The sequence below is a fragment of the Bubalus bubalis genome, chromosome 4 (genome assembly GCF_019923935.1).
Source record: "Bubalus bubalis isolate 160015118507 breed Murrah chromosome 4, NDDB_SH_1, whole genome shotgun sequence".
Taxonomy (NCBI): domain Eukaryota; kingdom Metazoa; phylum Chordata; class Mammalia; order Artiodactyla; family Bovidae; genus Bubalus; species Bubalus bubalis.
The window spans coordinates 74,665,942-74,682,257 of NC_059160.1; the positions used below are offsets into that span (position 1 = coordinate 74,665,942).

At 38.1% G+C, this 16,316-nt stretch overlaps 1 long non-coding RNA gene across 1 annotated transcript in view; it reads left to right on the forward strand.

Annotated features, from left to right (window-relative positions):
- The window catches only part of LOC112584567, a 65,917-nt gene extending 63,766 nt beyond the window's left edge, over positions 1-2,151 (forward strand). The window contains exon 4 of the long non-coding RNA XR_003108855.3: positions 2,102-2,151. This is a non-coding gene — a long non-coding RNA (uncharacterized LOC112584567). The remainder of the gene's footprint in view (positions 1-2,101) is intronic.
- The last annotated feature ends 14,165 nt before the right edge of the window (positions 2,152-16,316 follow it).

Here is a 16,316-nt window from a genome sequence, read left to right on the forward strand (position 1 = left end):
GAGAAATTGTTCATGAAAGAAAGAGTCAACTGGTTCAGCAAACTTCACTGATGCCTTATTTTAAGAAATGGCCACAGCCACCCCAACCTTCAGCAAACACCACCCTGATAAATCGCAACCATCAACATAAAAGCAAGATCCTCTACCAGCAAAAAGATTACAACACATTAAAGGCTCGGTTTAGGATTAGCATTTTTTTAGCAATAAAATATTTTCATTACAATATGTACATTATTTTTTAGACATAATGATATTGTACACTTAATAGACTAAAATATAGTAGTATGAATGCAACTTTTATATGCACTGGGAAACCAAAAACTCCTGTGACTTGCCTTATTGCTATATTTGGTTTATTGAGGTGGTCTGGAACCCAATCTGTCATGTCTCTATGGCATGCCTGTAGATGGGAGAAATGAGTTGCAAAAGCCTACAAACAGTATAACACCATTTTAATAAAGCTCAAAACAACAAAACTACATGATTATATATATATATATATGTATATGTATATGTAAGTGCTAAAACTGCCAATTAAAACAGGCAAAGGAATGATACCTACAATTTACAGGATAATGGTTGCCTCTTGGAGGGAGGCAGGAGGAGAGAACATGATACAAGCAATGCATTGGTAATGTGTTATTTTGTTTTGGGGAGGAGAAGTCATGGGTGTACATTTCATTATTATGTTACTGTATTCTTTTATATGTGCCAAATACTTCATAATAAAAACAAAGAGTGACCAATAGAGCTAGAGGAGTTAATTAAAACCAGTAGAAAACAGGCACACTTTTGGAAATGGCACAGACTCTGTGTCCTCTAAGGGAAGGGTGCCTGGATCCAGCCTTTCCCTTTCAAGTATTTGACACTTGCTCTCAACAAACTATGATAAATTTACCCATGCTACCAAAACATACAAGAGCCAGAGAAAGACATTAAGATGCCAATGAACATGTTTATAATGAGAAGCACAATTCTCACATATTGGACATACTCATCTAGCGTGATTAGCAGATCCTGTACCTATAGGCAAACTACACAGGAAGTCACATTATAATGAGAAGTGTCATTACTGAGTTTTTACAAGAATTCTTGGTCAGAAAGATGGGCTTACTAGTTTTAGCAACTCATCAGACAAGAATGAAATAAACTGAAACTTCACAGAACAATATATCTTAAGAACACAACTAATACAAAAAGCTAGTTTCACCCTCATATCTATGTAGACAAGTCTGCGTGGGAGTCAAAACATGAACATGGATCAGAATTCAAGAAGTAGACTAAGTGAGAATAAAACAAAGCTAAGCCTCAGTTTCTCATTGTCTTCAGTCGAGTTTGACATAACCAAGCACATGTGATGTCACTCTCACTCTTCATGCCCAGGACAGACACCATTCATTCATCAGGGATTTTTTTCCACAGGAATTACTCAGGACTCTTCTAAAAGCACTCCAGATAGCCACTATTAACTGGGTTGGTACATAAAGTAAAAGCTATTATTTATAAACATGGACCAACAGTTAAAATGGTACAAATTAACCTACTTGCAAAACAGAAAGAGACTCAAAGACTTAGAACATGAACTTATGGTTGTTGGCGGGAAGGGAGAGCTGGGGACTTTGGGAAGGTCATGTACACACTGCTATATTTAAAATGGATACCCAACAAAGACCCACTGCATAGTACATGGAACTCTGCTCATGTTATGTGCTAGCCTGGATGGGAGGGGGGTTTGGGGGAAATGGATACACATATACATATGCCCGAGTCCCTTGAAACTACTACAACATTGATTTTTTTATTGAAATATAATTGCTTTACAGAATTTTGTTGTTTTCTGTCAAACCTCAACATGAATCAGCCATAGGTATATGTATATTCCCTCCCTTTTGGACCTCCCTCCCATCTCCCGCCCCATCCCACCCCTCTATGTTGATACAGAGCCCCTGTTTGAGTTTCCAGAGCCATATAGCAAATTCCCGTTGGCTATCTATTTTATATATGGTAATGTAAGTTTCCATGTTACTCTTTTCATACATCTCACCCTCTCCTCCCCTCTTCCATGTCCATAAGTCTATTCTCTATGTCTGTTTCTCCATAGCTGCTGCTGCTGCTAAGTCACTTCAGTCGTGTGCAACTCTGTGCGACCCCATAGACGGCAGCCCACCAGGTTCCCCCGTCCCTGGGATTCTCCAGGCAAGAACACTGGAGTGGGTTGCCATTTCCTTCTCCAATGCATGCAAGTGAAAAGTGAAAGTGCAGTCGCTCAGTCGTGTCCGACTCTTCGCAACCCCATGGACTGCAGCCTACCAGGCTCCTCCATCCATGGGATTTTCCAGGCAAGTGTACTGGAGTGGGTTGCCATTGCCTTCTCCATCTCCATTACTTCCCTGTAAATAAATTCTTCAGTAACATTTTTCTAGATTCTGTATATGTGCATTAGGATACGATATTTATCTTTCTCTTTCTGACTCACTTCACTCTGTATAATAGGTTCTAGGTTCATCCACCTCATCAGAACTGACTCAAATTGATTCCTTTTTATGGCTGAGTAATATTCCATTGTGTATATGTACCAAAACTTTATCCATTCATCTGCAGATGGACATCTGGGTTGCTTCCATGTTCTAGCTATTGTAAATAGTGCTGCAATGACCAATGGGATACATATGTCTTTTTCAATTTTGGTTTCCTCAGGGTATATGCCTAGGAGTGGGATTGCTGGGTCATATGGTGGTTTTATTTCTAGTTCTTTAGAGCATCGCCATACTGTCTTCCATAGTGGTTGTATCAATTTACATTCCCACCAACAGAGCAAGAGCGTTCCCTTTTCTCCACACCCTCTCCAGCATTTACTGTTTGTAGACTTTTCAATGATGGCCATTCTGACTGGTGTGATGTGATAGCTCATTGTGGTTTTGATTTGCATTTCTCTAATAATGAGCAATGTTGAACATCTTTTCATGTGTTTGTTAGCCATATGTATGCCTTCTTTGGAGAAATGTCTGTTTAGGTTGTCTTTTTCCCACTTTTTCATTGGGTTGTTTGTTTTTCTGATATTGAGTTGTATGAGCTGCTGGTATATTTTGGAAATTAATCCTTTGTCAGTTGTTTCATTTGCTATTTTTTCTCACATTCTGAGGGTTGTCTTTTCACCTTGCTTATAGTTTCCTTTGCTGTGCAAAAGCTTTTAAGTTTAATCAGGTCCCACTTGTTTACTTTTGTTATTATTTCCATTACTCTAGGAGGTGGGTCATAGGGGATCTTGCTTTGATTTATGTCATCAAGTGTTCTATGTTTTCCTCTAAGAGTTTTACAGTTTCTGGTTTTATATTTAGGTCTTTAATCCATTTTGAGTGTATCTTTGTGTATGGTGTTAGGAAGTGTTCCAGTTTCATTCTTTTACATGTAGCTGTCCAGTTTTCTGAGCACCATTTATTGAAGAGGCTGTCTTTGCCCTATTGTATATTCTTGCCTCCTTTGTCAAAAATAAGGTACCCATTGGTGCATGGGTTTATTTCTGGGCTTTCTATCTTGTTCCATTGGTAATATTTCTGTTTTTGTGCCAGTACCATACTGTCTTGATGACTGTAGCTTCGTAGTATAAGCTGAAGTCAGGAAGGTTGATTCCTCCAGCTCCATTCTTCTTTCTAAAGACTGCTTTGGCTATTATGGGTCTTTTTTGTTTCTATACGAATTTTGAAAATTTTTGTTCTAGTTCTGTGAAAAATGCCATTGGTAATTTGATAAGGATCACACTGAATCTGTAGATTGTGTTTGGTAGTATAGTCATTTTCACAATATTGATTCTTCCTATGCAGGAAAGTGGAACATCTCTCCATCTGTTTATGTCATCTTTGATTTCTTTTATCAGTGTCTTGTAATTTTCTGTGTACAGTTCTTTTGTCTCCTTAGGTAAGTTTATTCCTAGATTTTTAATTCTTTGTATTGCAATGGTGAATGGGATTGATTTCTTAATTTCTCTGATTTTTCATTGTTAGTATACAGAAATACAAGTGATTTCTTTGTATTGATTTTGTATCCTGCAATTTTGCTAAATTCACTGATTAGCTCTAGTAATGCCAAATGCCCAAACTACCGCACAATTGCACTCATCTCACACGCTAGTAAAGTAATGCTCAAAATTCTCCAAGCCAGGCAATATGTGAACCATGAACTTCCTGATGTTCAAGCTGGTTTTAGAAAAGGCAGAGGAACCAGAGATCAAATTACCAACATCCGCTGGATCATGGAAAAAGCAAGAGAGCTCCACAAAAACATCTATTTCTGTTTTAACGACTATCAGAGCAGATCAGATCAGTCACTCAGTTGTGTCCGACTCTTTGCGACCCCATGAATCGCAGCACGCCAGGCCTCAACCATCACCAACTCCTGGAGTTCACTGAGACTCACGTCCAATGAGTCAGTGATGCCATCCAGCCATCTCATCGTCTGTCATCCCCTTCTCCTCTTGCCCCCCAACCCTCCCAGCATCAGAGTCTTTTCCAGTGAGTCAACACTTCGCATGAGGTGGCCAAAGTACTGGAGTTTCAGCTTTAGCATCATTCCTTCCAAAGAAATCCCAGGGCTGATCTCCTTCACAATGGACTGGTTGCATCTCCTTGCAGTCCAAGGGACTCTCAAGAGTCTTCTCCAACACCACAGTTCAAAAGCATCAACTCTTCGGCGCTCAGCCTTCTTCACAGTCCAACTCTCACATCCATACATGACCACAGGAAAAACCATAGCCTTGACTAGACGGACCTTTGTTGGCAAAGTAATGTCTCTGCTTTTGAATATGCTATCGAGGTTGGTCATAACTTTCCTTCCAAGGAGTAAGCGTCTTCTAATTTCATGGCTGCAGTCACCATCTGCAGTGATTTTGGAGCCCACAAAAAATAAAGTCTGACACTGTTTCCACTGTTTCCCCATCTATTTCCCATGAAGTGATGGCACCGGATGCCATGATCTTCGTTTTCTGAATGTTGAGCTTTAAGCCAACTTTTTCATTCTCCACTTTCACTTTCATCAAGAGGCTTTTTAGTTCCTCTTCACTTTCTTCCATAAGGGTGGTGTCATCTGCATATCTGAGGTGATTGATATTTCTCCCGGCAATCTTGATTCCAGCTTGTGTTTCTTTCAGTCCAGCATTTCTCATGATGTACTCTGCATATAAGTTAAATAATATACAATATTATTTATTGTAGGCTGACAATATACAGCCTTGACGTACTCCTTTTCCTATTTGGAACCAGTCTGTTGTTCCATGTCCAGTTTTAACTGTTGCTTCCTGACCTGCATACAGATTTCTCAAGAGGCAGATCAGGTGGTCTGGTATTCCCATCTCTTCCAGAATTTTCCACAGTTTATTGTGATCCACACAGTCAAAGGCTTTGGCATAGTCAATAAAGCAGAAATAGATGTTTTCTGGAGCTCTCTTGCTTTTTCCATGATCCAGTGGATGTTGGCAATTTGATCTCTGGTTCCTCTGCCTTTTCTAAAACCAGCTTGAACATCTGGAAGTTCACGGTTCACATATTGCTGAAGCCTGGCTTGGAGAATTTTAAGCATTACTTTACTAGCGTGTGAGATGAGTGCATTTGCGGTAGTTTGGGCATTCTTTGGCATTGCCTTTCTTTGGGACTGGAATGAAAACTCACCTTTTCCAGTCCTGTGGCTACTGCTGAGTTTTCCAAATTTGCTGGCATATTGAGTGCAGCACTTTCACAGCATCATCTTTCAGGATTTGGAATAGCTCAACTGGAATTCCATCACCTCCACAAGCTTTGTTCGTAGTGATGCTTTCTAAGGCCCACTTGACTTCACATTCCAGAATGTCTGGCTCTAGGTCAGTGATCACACCATCGTGATTATCTAGGTGGTGAAGATCTCTTTTGTACAGTTCTTCTGTGTATTCTTGCCATCTCTTCTTAATATCTTCTGCTTCTGTTAGGTCCGTACCATTTCTGTCCATTATTGAGCCCATCTTTGCATGAAATGTTCCTTTGGTATCTCTGATTTTCTTGAAGAGATCTCTAGTCTTTCCCATTCTGTTGTTTTCCTCTATTTCTTTGCATTGATCGCTGAAGAAGGCTTTCTTATCTCTTCTTGATATTCTTTGGAAGTCTGCATTCAGATGTTTATATCTTTCCTTTTCTCCTTTGCTTTTCGCTTCTCTTCTTTTCACAGCTATTTGTAAGGCCTCCCCAGACAGCCATTTTGCTTTTTTGCATTTCTTTTCCGTGGGGATGGTCTTGATCCCTGTCTCCTGTACAATGTCACGAACCTCATTCCATAGTTCATCAGGCACTCTATCTATCAGATCTAGGCCCTTAAATCTATTTCTCACTTCCACTGTATAATCATAAGGGATTTGATTTAGGTCATACCTGAATGGTCTAGTGGTTTTCCCTACTTTCTTCAATTTAAGTCTGAATTTGGCAATAAGGAGTTCATGATCTGAGCCACAGTCAGCTCCTGGTCTTGTTTTTGTTGACTGTATAGAGCTTCTCCATCTTTGGCTGCAAAGTATATAATCAATCTGATTTCGGTGTTGACCATCTGGTGATGTCCATGTGTAGAGTCTTCTCTTGTGTTGTTGGAAGAGGGTGTTTGCTATGACCAGTGCATTTTCTTGGCAAAACTCTATTAGTCTTTGCCCTGCTTCATTCCGTATTCCAAGGCCAAATTTGCCTGTTACCCCAGGTGTTTCTTGATTTCCTACTTTTGCGTTCCAGTCCCCTATAATGAAAAGGACATGTTTTTTGGGTGTTAGATCTAAAAAGTCTTATAGGTGTTCATAGAACCGTTCAACTTCAGCTTCTTCAGCATTACTGGTTGAGGCATAGACTTGGATTACTGTGATATTGAATGGTTTCCCTGGAAACGAACTGAGATCATTCTGTCGTTTTTGAGATTGCATCCAAGTACTGCATTTCAGACTCTTTTGTTGACTATGCCAAAGCTTTTGACTGTGTGGATCACAATAAACTGTGGAAAATTCTGGAAGAGATGGGAATACCAGACCACCTGATCTGCCTCTTGAGAAATCTGTATGCAGGTCAGGAAGTAACAGTTAGAACTGGACATGGAACAACAGACTGGTTCCAAATAGGAAAAGGAGTACATCAAGGCTGTATATTGTCACCCTGTTTATTTAACTTATATGCAGAGCACATCATGAGAAATGCTGGACTGGAAGAAGCACAAGCTGGAATCAAGATTGCTGGGAGAAATATCAATCACCTCAGATATGCAGATGACACCACCCTTATGGCAGAAAGTGAAGAGGAACTAAAAAGCCTCTTGATGAAAGTGAAAGTGGAGAATGAAAAAGTTGGCTTAAAGCTCAACATTCAGAAAACGAAGATCATGGCATCCGGTGCCATCACTTCATGGGAAATAGATGGGGAAACAGTGGAAACAGTGCCAGACTTTATTTTTCTGGGCTCCAAAATCACTGCAGATGGTGACTGCAGCCACGAAATTAAAAGATGCTTACTCTTTGGAAGGAAAGTTATGACCAACCTCGATAGCATATTCAAAAGCAGAGACATTACTTTGCCAACAAAGGTCCGTCTAGTCAAGGCTATGGTTTTTCCTGTGGTCATGTATGGATGTGAGAGTTGGACTGTGAAGAAGGCTGAGCGCCGAAGAGTTGATGCTTTTGAACTGTGGTGTTGGAGAAGACTCCTGAGAGTCCCTTGGACTGCAAGGAGATCCAACCAGTCCATTCTGAAGGAGATCAGCCCTGGGATTTCTTTGGAAGGAATGATGCTAAGGCTGAAACTCCAGTACTTTGGCCACCTCATGCGAAGTGTTGACTCATTGGAAAAGACTCTGATGCTGGGAGGGATTGGGGGCAGGAGGAAAAGGGGACGACAGAGGATGAGATGTCTAGACGACATCACTGACTCGATGGACGTGAGTCTGAGTGAACTCCAGGAGCTGGTGATGGACAGGGAGGCCTGGCGTGCTGCGATTCATGGGGTCGCAAAGAGTCGGATATGACTGAGCGACTGAACTGAACTGAACTGAATTTTCTGATACTATATTAGGGTTTTCTATGTACAGCATCATATCATCTGCAAACAGTGAGAGCTTTACTTCTTTTCTGATCTGGATTCCTTTTATTTCTTTTTCTTCCCTGATTGCTGTAGCTAGGACTTCCAAAACTATGTTGAATAATAATGGTGAAAGTGGACACCCTTGTCTTGTTCCTGATCTTAGGGTGAATGCTTTCAGTTTTTCACCATTGAGAATAATGTTTTCTGTAGGCTTATCATATTTGGCCTTTACTATGTTGAGGTAGCTTCCTTCTATGCCCATATTTTGAAGAGTTTTAATCATAAATAGGTGCTGAATTTTGTCAAAGGCTTTTTCTGCATCTATTAAGATTTTCATATGATTTTTATCTTTCAATTTGTTAATATGGAAATCACATTGATTTATTTGCATATATTGAAGAATACTTGCATTCCTGGAATAAACTCAACTTGATCATGGTGTATGACCTTTTTGATGTGTTGTTGAATTCTGTTTGCTAAAATTTTGTTGAGGATTTTTGCGTCTATGTTCATCAATGATATTGGCCTGTAGTTTTCTTTTTTTGTGTTGTCTTTGGTTTTGGCATCAGGGTGGTGTTGGCCTCATAGAATGAGTTTGGAAGTGTTCCTTCCCCTGTAATTTTTTCAAAGAGTTTTATAAGAATAGGCATTAGCTCTTCTCTAAATGTTTGACAGAATGCTCCTGTGAAGCCATCTGGTCCTGGGCTTTTGTTTTCTTTGGGAGATTTTTGATCACAGATTCAATTTTGGTGCTTCTAATTGGGTTGTTCATAATTTCTATTTCTTCCTGGTTCAGTCTTGGAAGATTAAACTTTTCTAAGAATCTGTCCATTTCTTCCAGGTTATCCATTTTATTGTCATATAGTTGTTCATAATATTCTCTTATAATCCTTTGTGTTTCTGCATTGTCTGTTGTAACCTCTCCTTTTTCATTTCTAATTTTGTTGATTCAATTCTTCTCTCTTTTTTCCTGATGAGTCTGGCTAAAGGTTTGTCAATTTTGTTTACCTTCTCAAAGAACAAGCTTTTAGTTTTACTAATCTTTACTACTGTTTCTTTCACTTATTTTTCATTTATTTCTGCTCAGATCCTTATGATTTCTTTCCTTCTGCTAATTTTGGGGTTTTTTTTTTGTTCTTTTTCCAGTTTAAAACGTTTTAGGTGTAACGTTAGGTTGTCTATTCAATGCTTTTCTTGTTTCTTGAGATAGAATTGTATTGCTATAAACTTCTCTCCTAGAACTGCTGTTGCTGCATCCCATAGGTTTTGAGTTGTTGTGTTTTCATTGTCATTTGTTTCTAGAACTTTTTTGGTTCCCCTTTTTATTTCTTCAGTAACCTGTTTCTTATTTAGAAACATGTTGTTAAATCTCCATGTGCTTGTGTTTCTTACAGTTTTATTGTAATTGATATCTAGTCTCATAGCATTGTGGTCAGAGAAAATGCTTCATACTATTTCGATTTTCTTAAATTTACTGTGGTTTGATATGTGACCCAAGATGTGGTCTATCCTGGAGAATGTTCCATGTACACTTGAGAAGAAGGGGTATTCTTCTGCATTTGGATGGAATGCCCTGAAGATATCAATGAGATCCATCTCATCTAATATATCATTTAAGACTTGTGTTTCCTTTTTAATTTTCTGTTTTGATGATCTGTCCATTTGTGTGAGTGGAGTGTTAAAGTCTCCTACTATTATTGTGTTACTGTCAATTTCTCCTTTTATGTCTGTTAAGTGTTTGTCTTATGTATTGAGGTGCTCCTGTGTTAGGTGCATAGATATTTACAATTGTTATGTCTTCCTCTTGGATTGATCCCTTGATCATTATGTAGTGCCCTTCCTTATCTCTTGTAATCTTCTTTATTTTAAGGTATATTTTGTCTGCTATGAGGATTGCCACTCCACCTTTCCTTTGCTTCCCATTTGCATGGAATATATTTTTCCATCCTCTCACTTTCAGTCTATATGTGTCTTTAGGTCTAAAGTGGGTTTCTTGTAGACAGCACATATATGGGTCTTGTTTTTGTATCCATTCAGCTAGTCTGTGTCTTTTGGTTGGAGCATTTAATCCATTTACTTTTAAAGTAATTATTGATATATATATATTCCTACTGTCATTTTCTTAATTGTTTGGGGTTGGTTTTGTAGATCCTTTTTCTTCTATTGTATTTATCAACTGTATAAGTCCCTTTAATATTTGTTGTAATGCTGGTTTGGTGGTACTGAATTCTCTTAACTTTTGCTTGTCTTTTTATTTCTCCATCAATTTTAAATGAGATCCTTGCTGGGTACAGTAATCTTGGGGGTAGACATTTCCCTTTCAGTACTTTAAATATATCCTGCCATTCCCTTCTGGCCTGCAGAGTTTCTGCTGAAAGATTAGCTGTTAAGCATATAGGGTTTCCCCTGTATGTTACTTGTTGCTTCTCCCTTGCTGCTTTTAATATTCTTTCTTTGTGTTTACTCTTTGTCAGTTTGATGAGTGTGTGTCTTGGCATGTTTCTCCTTGGATTTATCCTGTATGGGACTCTGTGCCTCTTGGACTTGATTGACTATTTCCTTTTCCATGTTGGTGAAATTTTCAACTATAATCTCTTCAAAAATTTTCTCATACACTTACTTTTTCTCTTCTTCTTCTGGGACCCCTATAATTCAAATGTTGTTGCATCTGATATTGTCCCAGAGGTCTCTGAGACTATCCTCAGTTATTATCATTCTTTTTTCTTTATTCTGCTCTTCAGAAGTTACTTTCACCATTTTATCTTCCAGTTCACTGATTCGTTCTTCTGCTTCAGATATTCTGCTATTGATTCCTTCTAGAGTATTTTTAATTTCAGTAATTGTGTTGTCTCTGTATGTTTATTCTTTAGTTCTCCTAGGTCTTTGATAATTGATTCTTGCATTTTTTTGTTTTCAAGGTTTTTTTTCTTTCTTTTTTTAAATTTTATTTTTAAACTTTACATAACTGTATTAGTTTTGCCAAATATCAAAATGAATCTGCCACAGGTATACATGTGTTCCCCATCCTGAACCCTCCTCCCTCCTCCCTCCCCATTCCATCCCTCTGGGTCGTCCCAGTGCACCAGCCCCAAGCATCCAGTAACGTGCATCGAACCTGGACTGGCAACTCGTTTCATACATGATATTTTACGTGTTTCAATGCCATTCTCCCAAATCTTCCCACCCTCTCCCTCTCTCACAGAGTCCATAAGACTGTTCTATACATAAGTGTCTCTTTTGCTGTCTCGTACACAGGGTTATTGTTACCATCTTTCTAAATTCCATATATATGCGTTAGTATACTGTATTGGTGTTTTTCTTTCTGGCTTACTTCACTCTGTATAATAGGCTCCAGTTTCATCCACCTCATTAGAACTGATTCAAATGTATTCTTTTTAATGGCTGAATAATACTCCATTGTGTATATGTACCACTGCTTTCTTATCCATTCATCTGCTGATGGACATCTAGGTTGCTTCCATGTCCTGGCTATTATAAACAGTGCTGCGATGAACATTGGGGTACACGTGTCTCTTTCCCTTCTGGTTTCCTCAGTGTGTATGCCCAGCAGTGGGATTGCTGGATGATAAGGCAGGTCTATTTCCAGTTTTTTAAGGAATCTCCACACTGTTCTCCATAGTGGCTGTACTAGTTTGCATTCCCACCAACAGTGTAAGAGGGTTCCCTTTTCTCCACACCCTCTCCAGCATTTATTGCTTGTAGACTTTTGGATCGCAGCCATTCTGACTGGTGTGAAATGGTACCTCATAGTGGTTTTGATTTGCATTTCTCTGATAATGAGTGATGTTGAGCATCTTTTCATGTGTTTGTTAGCCATCTGGATGTTTTCTTTGGAGAAATGTCTATTTAGTTCTTTGGCCCATTTTTTGATTGGGTCATTTATTTTTCTGGAGTTGAGCTGTAGGAGTTGCTTGTATATTCTCGAGATTAGTTGTATGTCAGTTGCTTCATTTGCTATTATCTTCTCCCATTCTGAAGGCTGTCTTTTCACCTTGCTAATAGTTTCCTTTGATGTGCAGAAGCTTTTAAGGTTAATTAGGTCCCATTTGTTTATTTTTGCTTTTATTTCCAACATTTTGGGAGGTGGGTCATAGAGGATCCTGCTGTGATGTATGTCAGAGAGTGTTTTGCCTATGTTCTCCTCTAGGAGTTTTATAGTTTCTGGTCTTACGTTTAGATCTTTAATCCATTTTGAGTTTATTTTTGTGTATGGTGTTAGAAAGTTTCATTCTTTTACAAGTGGTTGACCAGATTTCCCAGCACCACTTGTTAAAGAGATTGTCTTTAATCCATTGTATATTCTTGCCTCCTTTGTCAAAGATAAGGTGTCCATATGTGCGTGGATTTATCTCTGGGCTTTCTATTTTGTTCCATTGATCTATATTTCTGTCTTTGTGCCAGTACCATACTGTCTTGATAACTGTGGCTTTGTAGTAGAGCCTGAAGTCAGGTAGGTTGATTCCTCCAGTTCCATTCTTCTTTCTCAAGATCGCTTTGGCTATTCGAGGTTTTTTGTGTTTCCATACAAATTGTGAAATTATTTGTTCGAGCTCTGTGAAGAACGCTGTTGGTAGCTTGATAGGGATTGCATTGAATCTATAGATTGCTTTGGGTAGTATACTCATTTTCACTATATTGATTCTTCCAATCCATGAACATGGTATATTTCTCCATCTGTTAGTGTCCGCTTTGATTTCTTTCACCAGTGTTTTATAGTTTTCTATATATAGGTCTTTAGTTTCTTTAGGTAGATATATTCCTAAGTATTTTATTCTTTCTGTTGCAATGGTGAATGGAATTGTTTCCTTAATTTCTCTTTCTGTTTTCTCATTATTAGTGTATAGGAATGCAAGGGATTTCTGTGTGTTGATTTTATATCCTGCAACTTTACTATAGTCATTGATTAGTTCTAGTAATTTTCTGGTGGAGTCTTTAGGGTTTTCTATGTAGAGGATCATGTCATCTGCAAACAGTGAGAGCTTTACTTCTTCTTTTCCAATTTGGATTCCTTTTATTTCTTTTTCTCTCTGATTGCTGTGGCCAAAACTTCCAAAACTATGTTGAATAGTAATGGTGAAGGTGGGCACACTTGTCTTGTTCCTGACTTTAGAGGAAATGCTTTCAATTTTTCACCATTGAGGATAATGTTTGCTGTGGGTTTGTCATATATAGCTTTTATTATGTTGAGGTATGTTCCTTCTATTCCTGATTTTTGGAGAGTTTTTATCATTAATGGATGTTGAATTTTGTCAAAGGCTTTCTCTGCATCTATTGAGATAATCATATGGTTTTTATTTTTCAATTTGTTAATGTGGTGTATTACATTGATTGATTTGTGGATATTGAAGAATCCTTGCATCCCTGGGATAAAGCCCACTTGGTCATGGTGTATGATCTTTTTAATGTGTTGTTGGATTCTGATTGCTAGAATTTTGTTAAGGATTTTTGCATCTATGTTCATCAGTGATATTGGTCTGTAGTTTTCTTTTTTTGTGGGATCTTTGTCAGGTTTTGGTATGAGGGTGATGGTGGTCTCATAGAATGAGTTTGGAAGTTTACCATCCTCTGCAATTTTCTGGAAGAGTTTGAGCAGGATAGGTGTTAGCTCTTCTCTAAATTTTTGGTAGAATTCAGCTGTGAAGCCGTCTGGACCTGGGCTTTTGTTTGCTGGAAGATTTTTGATTACAGTTTCAATTTCCATGCTTGTGATGGGTCTGTTAAGATTTTCTATTTCTTCCTGGTCGAGTTTTGGAAAGTTGTACTTTTCTAAGAATTTGTCCATTTCTTCCTCGTTGTCCATTTTATTGGCATATAATTGTTGATAGTACTCTCTTATGATCCTTTGTATTTCTGTGTTGTCTGTTGTGATCTCTCCATTTTCATTTCTAATTTTATTGATTTGATTCTTCTCCCTTTGTTTCTTGATGAGTCTGGTTAATGGTTTGTCAATTTTATTTATCCTTTCAAAGAACCAGCTTTTGGTTTTGTTGATTTTTGCTATGGTCTCTTTTGTTTCTTTTGCATTTATTTCTGCTCTAATTTTTAAGATTTCTTTCCTTCTACTAACCCTGGGGTTCTTCATTTCTTCCTTTTCTAGTTGCTTTAGGTGTAGAGTTAGGTTATTTATTTGACTTTTTTCTTGTTTCTTGAGGTGTGCCTGTATTGCTATGAACTTTCCCCTTAGGACTGCTTTTACCGTGTCCCACAGGTTTTGGGTTGTTGTGTTTTCATTTTCATTCGTTTCTATGCAAATTTTGATTTCTTTTTTGATTTCTTCTGTGATTTGTTGGTTATTCAGCAGTGTGTTGTTCAGCCTCCATATGTTGGATTTTTTAATAGTTTTTCTCCTGTAACTGAGATCTAATCTTACTGCATTGTGGTCAGAAAAGATGCTTGGAATGATTTCTATTTTTTTGAATTTACCAAGGCTAGCTTTATGGCCCAGGATGTGATCTATCCTGGAGAAGGTTCCATGTGCGCTTGAGAAGAAGGTGAAATTCATTGTTTTGGGATGAAATGTCCTATAGATATCAATTAGGTCTAACTGGTCTATTGTATCATTTAAAGTTTGTGTTTCCTTGTTAATTTTCTGTTTAGTTGATCTATCCATAGGTGTGAGTGGGGTATTAAAGTCTCCCACTATTATTGTGTTATTGTTAATTTCTCCTTTCATACTTGTTAGCATTTGTCTTACATACTGCGGTGCTCCCGTGTTGGGTGCATATATATTTATAACTGTTATATCTTCTTCTTGGATTGATCCTTTGATCATTATGTAGTGACCATCTTTGTCTCTTTTCACAGTCTTTGTTTTAAAGTCTATTTTATCTGATATGAGTATTGCTACTCCTGCTTTCTTTTGGTCCCTATTTGCATGGAAAATCTTTTTCCAGCCCTTCACTTTCAGTCTGTATGTGTCCCCTGTTTTGAGGTGGGTCTCTTGTAGACAACATATGTAGGGGTCTTGTTTTTGTATCCATTCAGCCAGTCTTTGTCTTTTGGTTGGGGCATTCAACCCATTTACGTTTAAGGTAATTACTGATAAGTATGACCCCGTTGCCATTTACTTTATTGTTTTGGGCTTGAATTTATACACCGTTTTTGTGTTTCCTGTCTAGAGAATATCCTTTAGTATTTGTTGGAGAGCTGGTTTGGTGGTGCAGAATTCTCTCAGCTTTTGCTTGTCTGAAAAGCTTTTGATTTCTCCTTCATACTTGAATGAGATCCTTGCTGGGTACAATAATCTGGGCTGTAGGTTATTTTCTTTCATCACTTTAAGTATGTCTTGCCATTCCCTCCTGGCTTGAAGAGTTTCTATTGAAAGATCAGCTGTTATCCTTATGGGTATTCCCTTGTGTGTTATTTGTTGTTTTTCCCTTGCTGCTTTTAATATTTGTTCTTTGTGTTTGATCTTTGTTAACTTGATTAATATGTGTCTTGGGGTGTTTCACCTTGGGTTTATCCTGTTTGGGACTCTCTGGGTTTCTTGGACTTGGGTGATTATTTCCTTCCCCATTTTAGGGAAGTTTTCAACTATTATCTCCTCAAGTATTTTCTCATGGTCTTTCTTTTTGTCTTCTTCTTCTGGGACCCCTATGATTCGAATGTTGTAGCGTTTAATATTGTCCTGGAGGTCTCTGAGATTGTCCTCATTTCTTTTAATTCGTTTTTCTTTTATCCTCTCTGATTCATTTATTTCTACCATTCTATTTTCTAATTCACTAATCCTATCTTCTGCCTCTGTTATTCTACTATTTGTTGCCTCCAGAGTGTTTTTAATTTCACGTATTGCATTATTCATTATATATTGACTCTTTTTTATTTCTTCTAAGTCCTTGTTAAACCTTTCTTGCATCTTCTCAATCCTTGCCTCCAGGCTATTTATCTGTGATTCCATTTTAATTTCAAGATTTTGGATCAATTTCACTATCATTATTCGGAATTCTTTATCAGGTAGATTCCCTATCTCTTCCTCTTTTGTTTGGTTTGGTGGGCATTTATCCTGTTCCTTTATCTGCTTGCTATTCCTCTGTCTCTTCATCTTGTTTAAATTGCTGAGTTTGGGGTGTCCTTTCTGTATTCTGGCAGTTTGTGGAGTTCTCTTTATTGTGGCGTTTCCTCACTGTGTGTGGGTTTGTACAGGTGGCTTGTCAAGGTTTCCTGGTTAGGGAAGCTTGTGTCGATGTTCTGGTGGATGGAGCTGTATTTCTTCTCTCTGGAGTGTAATGA